The sequence below is a fragment of the Amblyomma mixtum genome, chromosome 5 (assembly GCF_055824585.1).
Source record: "Amblyomma mixtum isolate Tamu chromosome 5, ASM5582458v1, whole genome shotgun sequence".
NCBI classification, from domain to species: domain Eukaryota; kingdom Metazoa; phylum Arthropoda; class Arachnida; order Ixodida; family Ixodidae; genus Amblyomma; species Amblyomma mixtum.
In genome coordinates this window covers 60,826,448-60,841,708 of record NC_143016.1, presented here as the reverse complement: position 1 = coordinate 60,841,708, position 15,261 = coordinate 60,826,448, and positions in this window count along the sequence as shown.

The following is a 15,261-nucleotide window of genomic DNA, read 5'->3' as shown; positions in this document are numbered from 1 at the left end:
CCGTGGATCAGACTTCACTATTGGAATACTAACCTGTAGCTTCTTTATCGCATACACGGCAAGTTTTTGCATAAAGGTTCTCGCCGTTACCCAGGCGGAAGTGATAATTAACTGTACATAGTTCTTACGGACACCTTGTGTTTTCTTGTTTGCTTCGAGTATAACGCATATTTTCTTACATTTCTTCCTGCAGAATTGATGGAAGCTATCTTCACGAGAGATCGCCCTCGTCGGAAAGTCATGTCAAAACGAATCAATAATAACCATATATGTCTCTGCCTTCTTTTCTCACCAAGCCTTCATGAACAGTTGGTATAAGCTCGAACAAGCCCTTCTTCATCCTGTTTGCTTTCATAGTTTTTTTAATCAGTTGCTTTCTGGAGTAAATAGACTCCTTGTAAGGAATATGGGGAGTAAGGTTTAAAATATCTGCTCAGGTTCAGATTACATAAAAACGAAGGCAGTCACAGTGCCTTAAGCCATGACCAGCTACTTTATACACAAAAACTTCTGTACCTCAAGTGGGCACTCACCCAGTCATAGTGTACTAATGCTTCTTCTCTCGAATATGTTTAACTTCCTGCTTGTACCTTTGGGGTCCGTTGCTTCAGGACAGCTGTCGACGTCGTATTATATTTTTTCGTCTGTTACAGTTTTCCAAAAATAATGGCAGTGCTTTCTTGGCATCTGCGCATTTTTAAAGATATTGACAGGTCTGCTAGGAAGTGGCGCCTAGGTACCGGAAATGGGTCCGGTCTGTGCTGTCTGCGTTTGTAGACATCATATTTGCTTGAACTTATTCTTTTGGCTTCATAACATCTGGACCAAGAATATGCTTTGTTCCGTTTGTTTTCATATTCGCCTTGCGCGGCAGACACCTGACATTATGCATTACGCAACCGGCCCAAACGTCCTTGCTGTTGCTAGATTGTAATGTTAAAAAATGGATATTTCGTTGTAGACAGATGACACGGGCCATAGAATACCAGTAGTCAATGACGTCAAGAAAAAGGCGAATAATATTAACTAGTGAGCTGGCTAACTAAATATAATTGTTAACTTTTCACTGTTATCACTCTTTCAGGCACGCATTACATTCTACTATTGAGATAAATGTGAAGATTTGTATGTACATATTTAGAAATCTTATTTCATAAAACTAACATGAATGGCTCAAAAACAAATTTCACTCACCCCGCACGGTTCCACGCTCAAGGATTTGTAGCCTTATACCAAATAACACATTTATGCTGATTTATTTTAGTTGTCATTGCAAGCAGTTTTCGTAACGAAAAAAGAGCTAAATTGTACTTTAGTAAAACATTTCACTGCTTCAGAGAAGAAGAGTGATAGCTGTAGAAAGCATTCCCTAGAGGCGTTGTAGAAAGTTGTGAGGTCCATCTCAATGTAGTTTCGGCGCTGGCATAAGCATAGTTTCATTTTCGGAGAGCATGTCTCGAACCTAAAATGTAACTTTCAGATGCCACCTCAGATGCTCTTCAGGTGGCCTCTGATGTTTCAACGCCACCTTCCTCCGCATTAACGCTCACATCACGAACCGTAACGTTGGCTGACAGGACTGAGTTGCTGCTCATGCCTGCGAAACCACGATGAACATCGAAGGGTCCAACGTTGGACAGGGCGCCGAATTCATTATCGTAGCCTTCGGACAAAGTCGTGAGTCCATGGGCGCGTCGCATAGCCATCAGTATCCATGCTGCCACAATCAGGACGACCACGACCAGCCCCACAGCGATGCAGATCGCCTTCATGGGCGACATCTCTGCTTCGACCGGACCGCTGGGAGGCCGCACGTAGTTCTCGACGATATACTCCGCCGGCTGAGTACTCGCGGTGGTCTCGGCTTCGCCCAGCTGCTTGGCCTTGGTGGATACGTTGCCCTCCGGGTCCCAGAGCGATGAACCGCCGAGGCGCGGATCAACACCGGACTTCCCTCGCGAGTAGTAACGTCGGTGGCGGAAGTGGCTCAGTCGCCGGTAGTTGAGGACCCTGGCGTCTTCCTCCGGTGGGTGCGACTGAAACGTGTCCGGAGCGAACGCTGGATTTGTCGGCTCTTCGGGTATTGGAACGAAGGTGTCGGCCCCAGCCGCAACTACGGCCTCTGGAGCCGCCGCCCTCGACTCCTTAGGCCTTGCTTTTGGTTTCGGTGCCTTGCCGCTAGGGGCGTCCTTGGGGATCTGGGCAGCTTGCCTGGGCTGCGGTGATGTCGGAGCCTTTTGCGGGGGCGGTGCTTGAGGAGCTGCTTCAGCACCGACCTTCGCCTTCTTCGCAGGGAGCGGGGGTTTCGCTACCGTCTGCTGGACGGTTTCAGGAAGTGGGTCCGCTTTGGGCGCGGCCATTTGTTTGGGCTGGAGAGAATGGGCCTTCTCAGCTCCAGAAACTGCAGATTCCGTTCCTAGTAGAAGGCTCGGGCCCAAAGGACTACGGACCGATTAGCGAGATTTTCTTCTTCTACTTCTTCTGTGGGCACGCAGACGACTCCACCTTCTTTTTTCTTTCTCGCGACAGTCCGCGGAATTCGAAAATGAGAGAGGCTGGAGAAGGCGCCGAGGTGCGTTCAATAAATTTGTTATGTTTTCCGTGTTGTGTGAGAAGTAGTAAAAATAAATACGAAATGTGTAAGTTGCAGCTAAGAACGTGAATATAAGAGAGGCGCGTATTTATCACTGCAATGGTAGGGTGGCTAACCGGCCTAATGGGGAAGCTGCATCCAGCGAGTAATGAGCGCTTCTATTCTTAGCTGCGCAAAGTATGAGAAATTAAAGGCAGAAACTTGCGCAAAGGGCTTGAAGAAGAAAATAAAGAGAAGGGAGGACAAGACAGAGCGCAAAACAGCATAGCAGCATTCCAAAGTATGAAAGCGAGCAAGAATGTTTGTGATGTAATTTTTTATAAACTAGGCTTCTTTTAAGCAATCTCCGGGTCACTTAGCATGCGGCCGAAATGGTCATCGAGTGGAGAAAAAAGGACTGTGAAGGTAACATTTCGAAGCCTTCACGCAGAGGAAAAAGAGTGGTTTTCTATGTTCGAAGTGTCCAAAGTGCAAAAATACTCAGCTCACGTGCTGCGTGGCCTAAGATGTATAAAATAGTCGTCTCTGCCCAGTACGGAGCCAAAACTTTCGGGGAAGGTTATACAAAGTAAAGATTTTTTCTCATATATAGCAATCACCTCCAAAGAGAGAAACTGAGGAGGTCTCATGACCTTCACTGAAAGGTCTCGGTGAGGGCACTTGTTCCTTTAGTGTCGCATTTGCTGTTTCAGTGCCGTGATGCTGCTCCTCATTGAGAATAAAGTAGCCAGGACCATCTGCCCCATTAAGCAAACGTGAACAGTGAGCACTAAAGTTTCAGCGCGGCCACGCGCATTATACTAGCCATGCTGGAATTGTTTGGAGCTATAAAATAAGGGTAAATGCAATGGAGTCAAAGTGAAATTAAATGTGGCAGGGCAGCCGACGCAGAGTCAGATGCATGGGCGGATCAGATTAAGTGGTTTTCGGAGTTAGAATGGCTCAGCAGGCCAAGCGGGAAGATGCTTCGAGATGAATGGGAGGGAAATTTGTCCTGCGGGGGGCGTAAATAGGGTGATAGTGACAATAATGATGAGAGGTTGCGCGCGGAAGCTTCTCGAAAGTAACCCGTTTTGGAAGCGCTATAGTTCGCTTTTGAAGTCGGCCAGAGTAACGACCCACTAAGGCTCATAAAAAGGGTCTTGGTGGTGCTGTAGTAATCGCGCATTCATACGGAAAGATACCATCCTGCGAAAGCGCATTCCGTTATACCAATGTAAGGTGCCGGCGACGGTTTCCTTTCCCAGAATTATATTACAGCAGAACTCTTAAGCGCCCATTCCTGGATATCGTGTCGTCGTCGCAGTAAGTATTAGTCGTAGTAGGCGTCGGCGTAACCGGTTGGTGCTTTGCCATGGGTACCACTCGGTGAGTGGTTACCGTGGAAGGAGGAATGTATGACGTGAACGAGGCAATGCACAACCGGTGAGTGGTTACCATCGAAACCATCCAGAGGATGGTTACCGTGGTAGGAAGAAGGAGAGCATGGCGTGGGTGGAGCAATATAGCATCTTCAATCAGCTGCAACTGCTGCGAAACGCGCCTCCCGAGGACAGGGTCATCGGTGGCGCCGTGAGCCTAGAGCGGTGGACTGGAGCGGAGAGCTAGCCGAAAAAAGAGTATGCGTGAAAAACTGAGTAGAGAGCTCTAGAACTCTGCAGATATGAAGTTGTTCTCACATTATCTACCTCAACATATCGTAAAATTTGAATAAATGCTTTGACAATTGTCGCTGAGCCTCGCGTTACACAATGGTAACCATCCTGCGAATTTTCTTCTTGCGTTCTTGTTCCATTTGTAGCAAGCTGTTGTTGTCGTGACTAGGAGAAGGATGAAAAGGAAGTTGCATGGGCCTGCCTACTGGCTCGAGCCGAGCCACCACCGCTGCCGCGTGCAGATAGAGAAGAATTGAATGATTAGAGGAAAGAGAAAAAGAAAGGAAAGACGCGCATCGCAGCAACAACCGCTTCCGCCGAAGCGGACGCTGATGAAAAAACACACAAGCGGCCGAAGCCGCGATCGCTCCACCACCTCTGCCTTGTAGCAAGCGCATATGACGGCGTGTAAATAATAATACCTGCCTCAAAGCTTCTTGGTTTGATGGTTGCAGAGGCCACTTTCCTTTACCCATTTTATTTTTAGGCCTCCGAGTATACCTTCCCACGAGAGAAGGCAGTTTGTCGGCATACCATCTTCAAAATTGGAATTCGAAAGAAAAGGCTGTTCCCTCTGCTCGTCTCCAACGTTCAGTCATATTAAGGCGGAAGCCTTCCTCATCGCTGTAAGCAGCAGTTGTCGACAGAAATGTCACGCGTTTCAATTGGTCGAAATGGTCGTGACGTCCCAGTGCGCTAATTTCAAACGGGGCCAATTGTACTTTGGTTAATAACCATGCAGCCAATTAAAGGGATCGTATAGTGATGCCCCAACTAAGTGGGAATGAGTTTAGTTCATTGATTAATTACCCAATTAGCCTAATTAACCTTTCTAGACAGGCCAGATAAATAAATAAAACCGAGAAGAAATTTGGTCGACCTCGGGAATCGAACCCGGGTCTCCGGAGTGCGAGACGAGCACGGTGACCACTCCGTCATGCCAACTCGATGGTTTGGAATGAACAAAGGTGCGTCTAGTGAATACGGGTGTCTTCGTTCACTCCCACTCCCTCCCTTCCCTTAATGCAAGGTTCATGTGTCCACTGAGATATGCGAGACAGATACATTTCCTTTCCACAAAAACTAATTTATCGGCAAGCAAGGCGTAGAGCCGAACGGGGGGTGGCGTTCTGTGGACTCCACGGCAGCGTTGCAAGACGCTATCGCGTTCCACACAGAGGCGAAGCTTAAGATCGTAACCACACGTTACTGACACTAGCAGCAACACCGCGCTTAAGGCTTTCGTCTCTTCGCGCTTTAGGTCAACAAAGCGCCCCCTGAATTTTTTTTCAACGCTCTTCAAAAATAGGGCCGTCGCTTATTCAGCTTTGAAAAGCATTCCCAGACGCTATAGCTACTAGACCTAGTAGCTACTAGTAGCTACGTCCTCTCCCGCTGCGACGCAGCTATAGGCGTTGCCGCCCACGGCAGGTAGCAACCTTCACCAATGTATATCATAAAAAAAAATAATCGAAACTTCTAAAAAAACAGAGAAACTGGCAGATGGGTATGGACGATACCGCTATTTTCTACAATCCGGATAGGAGGCAGCGGCGAAAGAGAGAGGGAATCTGGTGCAATGAAAGAGACAGAAAGAAAAACTCGGCTTTAGATAGGATTTAGGTCATCTTCATCTATTGTGATCAGATTTGTCGAGAACTGGCCGAAGCGTGTGTAATCAACCAAGATTACGACATGCACGATGCAAAACCTTCAGTTAGCGTGCAACAGAACGAGTTGTCTTTGTTTGATAGTTTTTAGTTCCAGGAGATCGGAATAGGAGAAGGCATGATGAAGAGGAGAGCCATTCAGAAAAGGATAAGGACGAGAAGAGGGACATACACGTGCCATGCCACCAAGGCAACAACAACAACAACAACCACGACGACGATTGCGGCGACTTATGGATATTATTGTATTGTTACTGTTATTTCGCTCTGTTACTGCTGCAACAGAGCTACTGCGGTAACAGAGGGTTGATAATTGTAGTGCTTGCGCAGCACTCACCCCGCCTTATTTGTTTCTCGCCTGGACCCGACAACAACGGCGTCGGACATACAGGAACTTTTGGCGGACACAGTAGGTGACAAGGTTGTTACTTGCACAGAACTCTGTAAACGAAGTACGATACATATTGCTCCTTTCACGTTTCTCTGGATGAGCATTTATTTGAACTTGTGAGCAAACCGGAAGTGTGGCCTGATGGTTGCGTATTTCGCCCTTTTTATGGAAAGCTGTGGTCCTCACGGCGCTTGATGACCCTAATGGTGCTTTAACTACATCCGAAAATGGCTCAGGAAATTAAGCTGTATTACCAAAACACGAGAGGGCTGCGAACTAAAAGGGAAGCTCTCTTCGCGAATGCATACGAATGTGAGTATGACATCATGTGCCTGACGGAAACGTGGCTAAACTCATCATGTTCAAGTGCGTCTTATTTCTCAGATGAGTACATTGTTTTCAGGGCCGATAGGGTGTATTCTGGCAAGATTAAATACGGGGGTGGAGTTCTGATAGCCTGCCGTTCTGTGCTAAATGCATTTAGGTGACCAGACCTAGAGATATACGAAGAATGTGTGTGGTTGGAAATTCCAACGTGTGACAAATCGCACTATCTAGTCGGCTGTTACTACTTTCCACCAAATTCTGTTCCTAACGTTTTTACCGTTCATTTTTGGATATTGGGGAAAAAATTGATTTTTCGAAGCACAAGGTTCACATCTACGGAGACTTTAATCTTCCTAAGGTCGATTGGTCCACTGGTTTGGTCACTAGTGACTGCACAGCAACACGAGAAAAAGCCTAATGTTTAATTGATTTTAGTAATTTCCATGGTTTATATCAATTTAATACAATGAAGAACAGTGCTGGAAACATTTTAGACCTAATTCTATCTAATGTGCCTCTTTTTGGCGTGCAAGCGGTGCGCGATCCTCTTGTTCTGGTAGACAAATATCATTGCCCGTTTACCTTGTCGTCGTTCTTGTCGTTTCGTGCAGTGCGTGAGATGGTGCCAGAAAAAATTAGATACGCGTATGGCAATTACCTTAGGCTGTGCAATGATCTTCTGGCCTACGACTGGTCAGAATTGCTTGAGATTGAGGATGTAAACACAGGCGTTGAGCTACTTACATCAATTGTACAAGGTATGATGAAAACATGTATACCTCGCCGTAAATCGAAGAAGTGTAGATTTCCTTGCTGGTTTTCGTACGATTTGAGACATTACTTGAAGAAAAAAGAGAAGTATCACAAACTCTACGTGAAATCAGAAAGTGAATATCGAGAATTTTGAACTCGAGAATTTTGCGCTTCACAACTGATTTCAAATTATTCCGTAATATTGGAGATATTGAGCACTGCCGCCAATTGCAAGCTGACATTAACAACGTTGAGAATTGGTGTTTGATGAATCGCTCAAAACTGAATATTAAGAAGACTTCCGTCCTGTCTCTAGCTAGGAAACGCGACACAGTTACGTTTGATTACACACTTTTGGCGGGTCAAATTTCTCGTGTGGGCCATGTACGAGACCTTGGTGTTGTTGTTGATTCAAAGCTTGATTTTAGACTGCATGTAAATTCAATTGTGTTACGCGCATTGAGGCATATTGGTCTTATCTCTAGACTAACAAAAAAATTTCGACGGCACGAATGTCTACGCACTCTATACTGTGCCCTTGTGAGACCGCGTCTTGAGTTCGCATCAGTAGCCTGGAATAGCGTATCTGTCGCCTATTGCACGAAAATTGAAAATGTCCAGCCTAAATTCATACGCATCTATTACGATAGATATATTGGTCGCCGTCGTTTCTACGACGTTTCTACGCCGCCGTTTCTACGAGACAGACACATGCGCTGATACTCGGCGCATGTGTCTGTCTCGCCTTCTTCCGTCCCGTCCGTCAGCGCTGTTTTGCCGTACCATTGTGACATGCAGTCTCTGCAAAATGTCGTGCGCGGTTTCATTAACTGTGGGACCTTACTGATGTCGCTGAATTTTCGTGTGCCGCATGCAAAAGCCGCAAAATGTTTCGACACATTTTATCCCGATTTGCACGCCATCTGTCCAATGACTCGTTTACAAATCTTGTATAACAAAACGTTTATTGACATGGACATATTTGCCTAATTGCTAATTTCATGCCCCTTTTAAATGTTTTTAAGTGGTGATTCTGATGTATCTGACCTAGTGTGCGCTCGTTTAGGCCACTTGGCTGTTGAGGCACACTCAAATAAACGCCCGCCCGCCCGCCCGCCCGCCCGCCCGCCCGCGGAGGGACCTCATAAGCGTGGTGGCAGGAGAGTATTCATTTGTGAACAAGAATGCTCGTCTCCATGCACATTAATATCTTTATAAAAAAAATAAACTTTTTCGAATATATATGGACGTTATCACAAATACAATGTCTTCTTTCACGAGGGTGCTATCAACCGCGTTCCGAGCGATAATTTTCGCCTAAATCGCTATCATGATCTTTCGAATTCTCAACACGCTCTTCGAGCGCTGGTCCGAACACGACGAACTCGACGACGCGTTGCTCTTCGTCGGTCGTGGTAGTGTCCGTGGACGCCGCTGCTGTTCTGGTCTCAACCCTCTCGCGGCCTTCTTCCGTGGTCGCCTTAATGAAGTCGCCAGTGTCCGTGCTCACCTCGTGATTAGCTCCAGAACGCGGCACTCCGCTCTTGATCTTCCTTCCTAGCAACGGCGTGGCTCCGACGAGCGCCACCTCGTCTCCCTCTTTCTTTGGGGTCACGTGGTACAGCAGCTGTGTTGTCGTCTCCTCTTCCTCCAACCCCGGGAAGAATGGCGTCACCTCCGGCGGCTGGGACACCAGGCTGCGTAAGATGTAGATGAGTAGAGCAGCAATGGCGGCGACCACGATGCACATGTAGGTGAGCACACAGGTGGCGGCGGTGCTGTCGGAGGAGTCATCCTGTTGGCCGCCAAGGGCGCGGATGCCCCCGACGACGATCTGGAACGACGGCGAGAACGCACCCCCGCCAGCAGCCAAGACCTGTCCAGCTGACTGCTGCAGCTGTTGGTGGTGGTGTGGCCCGATGGCATTCAGAGCTTGGAGAACACGGAGGTGGGAACAGGTTAAGTATACACGTACCGCGAAAAGAGAAACTAGCAAAGCCTGAGATATGCTCTAGAAAACCCACCATCATTTGAAGGATTAAAAAACGATTAAAATATTCTCAAACCCCTAGTTTCGTTCTCATTCAGTCTTATTTCCCCATCGTTCGATGCAGCATAGCAGGTTTACGCAATTTTAGGTTAATTAAGCTACTTTTCTTTTTTGTTATCTTAAGATTGCGCTTGTAAGGACAGAGGCTTTGGTGGAGAATGCACTTTGCCTGCATGCAATGTGCTTTAAGTTCTGGGAAACCCACGGAGGTGCTGCGAAGATTTTATCATGCCTTTTCACTTTTTAGTTCCTTTGCAACCAAAGAGAAAAAATACCTCCGGGCCGTTCTTCGCGTTAAATCGTTCCTTTCCAGCTGTTGTGTATCACTGCGCCTTGCGTCAGCGTAGTATCTAGGCCTTCCGTTAACTTCCAAATTTCAGCCCCAGATATAAGGGGCTACAACTGCTATTTCCTCGTGAGAAATGTCGATAATGCGCGTAATTTAACAATTTATTACCTTCCGAAAGTGTTCCAGCTGACAATTCCTTGTTCCTACTAATATAACAGAGCTCATTTCTCAAATTTCTTTATTGACACGCTTCCTCTCGCGTCGCGCTAAAGCTTCTTCTCAATCTTTCAACGCTCGAGAATCTCATGACTGTTGACACTTGTCGAGAATTTCTAGCGTCCAACACATGTCGCGTTGTCGCATCTTTGCATTCAGTACATTTTGTTAATATCTGAAGCACATAAGGCAGGAGAGAAGCTGTGTTTTTTGCGATGAAGTCGGTATTGCCTCAATGGAGAGCTGTTACGTTATCTAGAAATCAAAGTGCGGCTTGCTTTTGCACAGGGCGTCAAGCATTAGGCTCCGCTGTAAAACCAGCACCGCTGTGGTCTTGTAATACGATGAAGGTTGTCTACAAATGAATGGACACAGCGCACACCTGTTAGCTGAAGAGTAGGAGAAAGTGGGTTGACCTGCACTCCAGCAGCCCTAGCGGGATTCGCCGGCGGCTGCTGGCCCTCGATGACCACTGGTGACAGCACGACCGGACTCTGCGGGTTGTTGGGTGCTCGGTTCCGGTTTGGTGCGGGCGCGGTGGTAACGGTCGCCACCGCTCGCACGGGAACGACAGCAGTGGGTGGTCCCTTTCTGGCGGCGAACTGATGCTGTGGCGGACCAGTGTGGAACACCGCGCTGGTGCGGCCATGATGAAGTGCACTGTGTGCCTCTTTCGCGACCGCATCCTTACCACCCGCCATGTTGCAATCGCTTTCTTCTTCTGTGAGGGATGTTTGTTCCCTACTCGCGCGTTCCGCGCGGGGAACCACAACAAAAAAGAAAATTCAAACTGGACTATCTTTTTTTTTTTTATTCGAGAAGTCTGCCATGAGGCATAAGTTGAGAAAAGGGGGAGTGGAATGTAGGTTACAGAAAGTTAAAAGAAGGAGTGTAGACCAGTTTCTGCGAGGTACTCGCATACGCTGCTGGTGAAGTGGTTGTCCATAGTCCACTTCACATAGCTGCTATCTTAAATGAATGAATGTTTCACAACTGTTTGACTGTACAAGGCACTCTGGCGAACCCCCCTTGTGGGTGTGTGCCACTCCAACACAAGACAACAAGAACAACAGCAAAACTCTTGTGGTGGTGGTGGAAATAAACAATTTTATACAATAGTCCAGGACTCCTGCGGCAAAAGCATCTCTCAATGGACCCGTGCTACGTATTGTCCCGCCAGCAGCGCATATCACAGCCGCTAGATTTCGGAGACGTACGATAGTGAACTGGTGAAGCAGGTCTCTTTTAACACCTTCTGATTACCCACATCTCAGACATTCCTGGTGCAGGAAGTTTTGCCAACAGGATAGCACGAAGTATTTCTGACGATGTTGCACTGCCTTGTCCCACCGATAAATTTCTTTCTGCTGGGGATTGGTTTAGCCTTTCCTCTCTTCTGGGTGTTTTGCCGTGAACTCGAATCTATTGATCATTTTTAATCCTTTTGCTGTCGTTTTTCTCCTTTGATAAGAAGGTTGTTGCAGGTGCCCTTGCAGCAATCTGGCCTTAGTTTGAGCAGCCTGCTCTTGCAGTTATTTGGCGGACTCATACTTGGCTTCAGACTAAAGTCTGTCTGCTCTGCAGTTGAAAATCTGCTCTAGTGCACGGCTTCGATTTTACAATATTACCCTTTCTGTCTGTTTTTTTTTCACAGTAAGTTGCTTAATAGATTGTTCCCTAATAGCACGTTCTGCATGTTACCTTCTGCTTTCCATGTTTTCCAGCTTTCCTTTATTCCCCTTTTTAAGAAGTTTGACAGCTGGGCTCAACTACATAACTCTTGTTGTAGACCATGCGCGGAACGCAGCTCTCCTGTTGGTACGGCTTTATTTATCAGATACCGCCACATGTAATGGACAGCGAGCGCAGCATACGAGCCATCGACACAAGATTGCAAGCGACGAGACGGCGGAGAGTGCGCGGGCGCTCAGAACAGCCGTAGCTGCGCAAATTATACGTGTGACGTAGCTCAGAGGCCACGCTAGGCTGTGCAGTCTGTACAGAGCGAGACCCAATGCCATGTCCGCGCTCATAAGTCTCACGGCTCTGCGGTGTCCGAACGACACTGGTTTATTCTGGCCGAATGATCCAACGCGCTGACATATGCAGCGCAGCCTGTTTGAGAGCTTTACCTGCGTCGCTAGGTGGTCGCTCGTTATCCAAACACAAAATACACCTATGCACCAGCGGCTTTAAATAATTTTCCCCTTCCTCCTCTATGCAATACACGTCCGACAATCCTGTTACGACGAATGCCTTTGAAAGGAGTATTTAGATGCGTTGATGTTCTCAACTGTGTTCTTCTTTACTGTTGTTGTTGTCGCCCTCAAAACGTAACGGCGCATACGACCGAGAGGGATCGGCACAGACAAAGGCAGTGACTTCCAGGCTTTTGTTTTTTAGAAATATAAAATGCACCCGTATAATTTTCGGCTTCGTTTTTATTTTTTTTGCAATGTATCCCCCTCACTATGCGAACCTCATATTTTGTTGAGCATTATTCTTGCTGTCATTGTAATTACCATTAGGAACTCAGAGGGCGCTCATTGTGCAAGCTCGGATCATTACATCTTGCTCTGTGTAATGCCCCTTTAGAGGCGCAGCGCGATGTTTTCCTCGGTGCCGAGTGATCTGGTGAAACGGATTAAAAAGCAACTAGAAAACAAATGAAAAAGAAACTGAAAAAAAAAAACAACTGTTTGATATAAGATCGCGCAAAAGAAATTTATTTTATTTAGGAAATTTAAAATTAAATGTTCAAAAGCAGTCGTGTTTCATTATCTACGTACCGAGCGCTCGTTGCGAGCAAAACCTATTCAGAAGCGAAAGCCAATGGTTTTGGCTTTCACCCAACACCCCTTTGGCGTCACATTGTTTACGCTAGGGAGAGACCTATTGTTTCCTTGCCAGCGAAGCGCACCTCCGCGCATTTTGACGGTGTCGCCCCTTCGCGTACGCGCCATAGATAGGGCAGGGATGACTAACTCAACAAAGCAAACTCCCTGATGTTTCTATGTTGGTTGGACCAAAGGGTTGAGCCCCCCCTTCCGTTCCCTTTTTCGAACCGGCCACCTGTCGTGATTCCCTCTTCCCATTTTTGGGCAAGGTGTGTTGAAAAGCTCTACTTTTTTTTCGTTATCTTCTCCGCGCGGTTTAAACAGCTCACCTCCACGAAAGCTTGAAGCGAAATGGAATGTGTCGCATCTAGCGTTGTTCTTATTAGGTGTCGTTCGCTTTCACAGCTTGTTTTCAATTTTTGTCGCATGTTAAAAGCTTACAGCACTCAGAGACAACATAGTTTGGATTCATTTTCAAAGGCATTCTTTATTTTGTTTTCCGAGTATGCTAAAGAATAAAGGTCAGATTCGACGTCCGGCCAATTAGAAAGGCAGCACAAGGCAGAACAGCGCAAGCTACACAGGGACAAGAAAGGAGATAAGCGCTGTGTGCGTCTCGTCTCCTTTTTTGTCCCGTGTAGCTAACCAACTAGCCCGCGATGGAAAGGCAGCTCCCATGGAGGAAGAAAAAAACTAGGAGGGAGTATGACGTCACAATCTTGAAGCCTAGTCATAAATATAGTGGAAAGCATCATGGGAAATAGGCCCTCACGTGACAAGGCAGCGGTAGCTCTTAGCCGGATTTCGGTTTCGTTCTCTCGCTCTGCGAGCAACTGCGCGACCATCTGCTTGTGTTCACTGACGGCTCCGTGGTGAGCACAAACTGCTCGCTCGCCGCAGCGGCCACCATTCCCGAGCGACGCGTGCGCTGACTGCGGCGCAGTGAAGACATTGGAGCACATGCTCCTTCGCTGTGCCGCTTCTGCAGTGCCGCGTCGCGAGATGCTCGCGGCCTACAGGGCGCTGGGAATCATCCTGGACAGTCTCGAAGCGCTCCTGTGGCCGCGCGGCAGTGCGCGCATCCGTGACAGAACAATGATGAGCCTCTGTGCGTTCATCGAGCAGGAGGACTTGACTTCCCGCTTGCTCTTCGCATGTAGTGCACGCGTGACACGAACGCTCCGTGGGTGCTACCTCGGACGGTATACGCGGCCGGGCGCCCCACCCCGGCCGCTAGTGCAGTGTGCCGCGCGCGCGATTAGTCCGAGACAGAACGCTACGTGCGCGCGGCTCTGTAGTACATACAGTTTACTTCTTTTTGTAAGTAATTGTGCTCAGTGGCCGGGAGACCCAGCGCAGGAGCAGACGTAAAGCCGCCGGCACTCTCTCTCGACAGCGAGAGAAATACTTCACTGCTGCATTTCACGTCGGAACCGCGTATGTGCGCGGGCGTATTCGGCGCGACTTGTGCCTCGAGAATAGCGGAGAACGGCGGGCCCATGGGTGGGCCGAAGTCGAAGTCCGCCTGCCCGAGAAATAGAATCTTGCGCAGCGCGCCGGAGCGTTAAACACGTCCGTCCGTCGTGAGCGCTCTGGAAGTCACTGCGCCCTTTTTTAGAGGCTCGTTTTCTTCGCCTACTCTCGAGTTCTCCGCTTATAGCATGCGCTGAAATAAACACTTCGTATGTGTGTATAACGACGAAAGGAATTCCTCTCAATTCTCTTTATGAACCACAGTTGAACAGTGACGAGGTCGCGGCCGCACCCTTTGATGAAAAGTTTACCTGCAGTTTTCTACAGTGCACCCAAAAACTCGAGTGTAATCAAAAGAAGTGCTGGGACGGGGAGCCTTCAGACAACCTAGAGCTCGGTACGCATTCCGCCAAAGCTGCAACACAGGCGCTGCCCTTCTGCGCTACATCGGAGCCCGGACGTTCACTAAAAAGCACCGCTGGTTGGCAGTCTGGTAACTGTGGAGGGCCTATTTCCCAAGAGTCAGTGCGCAAAAGGGCCCTCGGCAGCGGCGTCAGAGGAGGATGGCTTGCAGAGGCTGAGCGCACTCTCTCCTAGTTTTTTTTTCCTCCATGGCAGCGCCCTATCTGGCTGTCCCCTCAATTCTACAGCCGAAAGTCGCCGCTGCGTTGCGACACCATCGTCTCGAAATGGGGATTTCTAAGAAGATTAAAATATTACATGTTACGATCTGGATGATCTTTAAGAAAATACCCCATATTTTGCATGCAATACTAAAAACATCATGCTTGATTAACGTCGCAGGGCCAATTTAAACAATAATTTCCGTACACTCGGCACACGTGCATGCCTGGATGAGCATGCGCGAGACGAGAAGAGGAAGACGTCATGGACGATCAGCGGAGGTCGACTGAGCCCTCGGGAATTTTTTTAACCTCTAACGCAGCTCAGGCGAAGCAGGAACCCAAGTCTGCGCATGGCGAAAGCCGCAGAGGATCCCAGGTGTT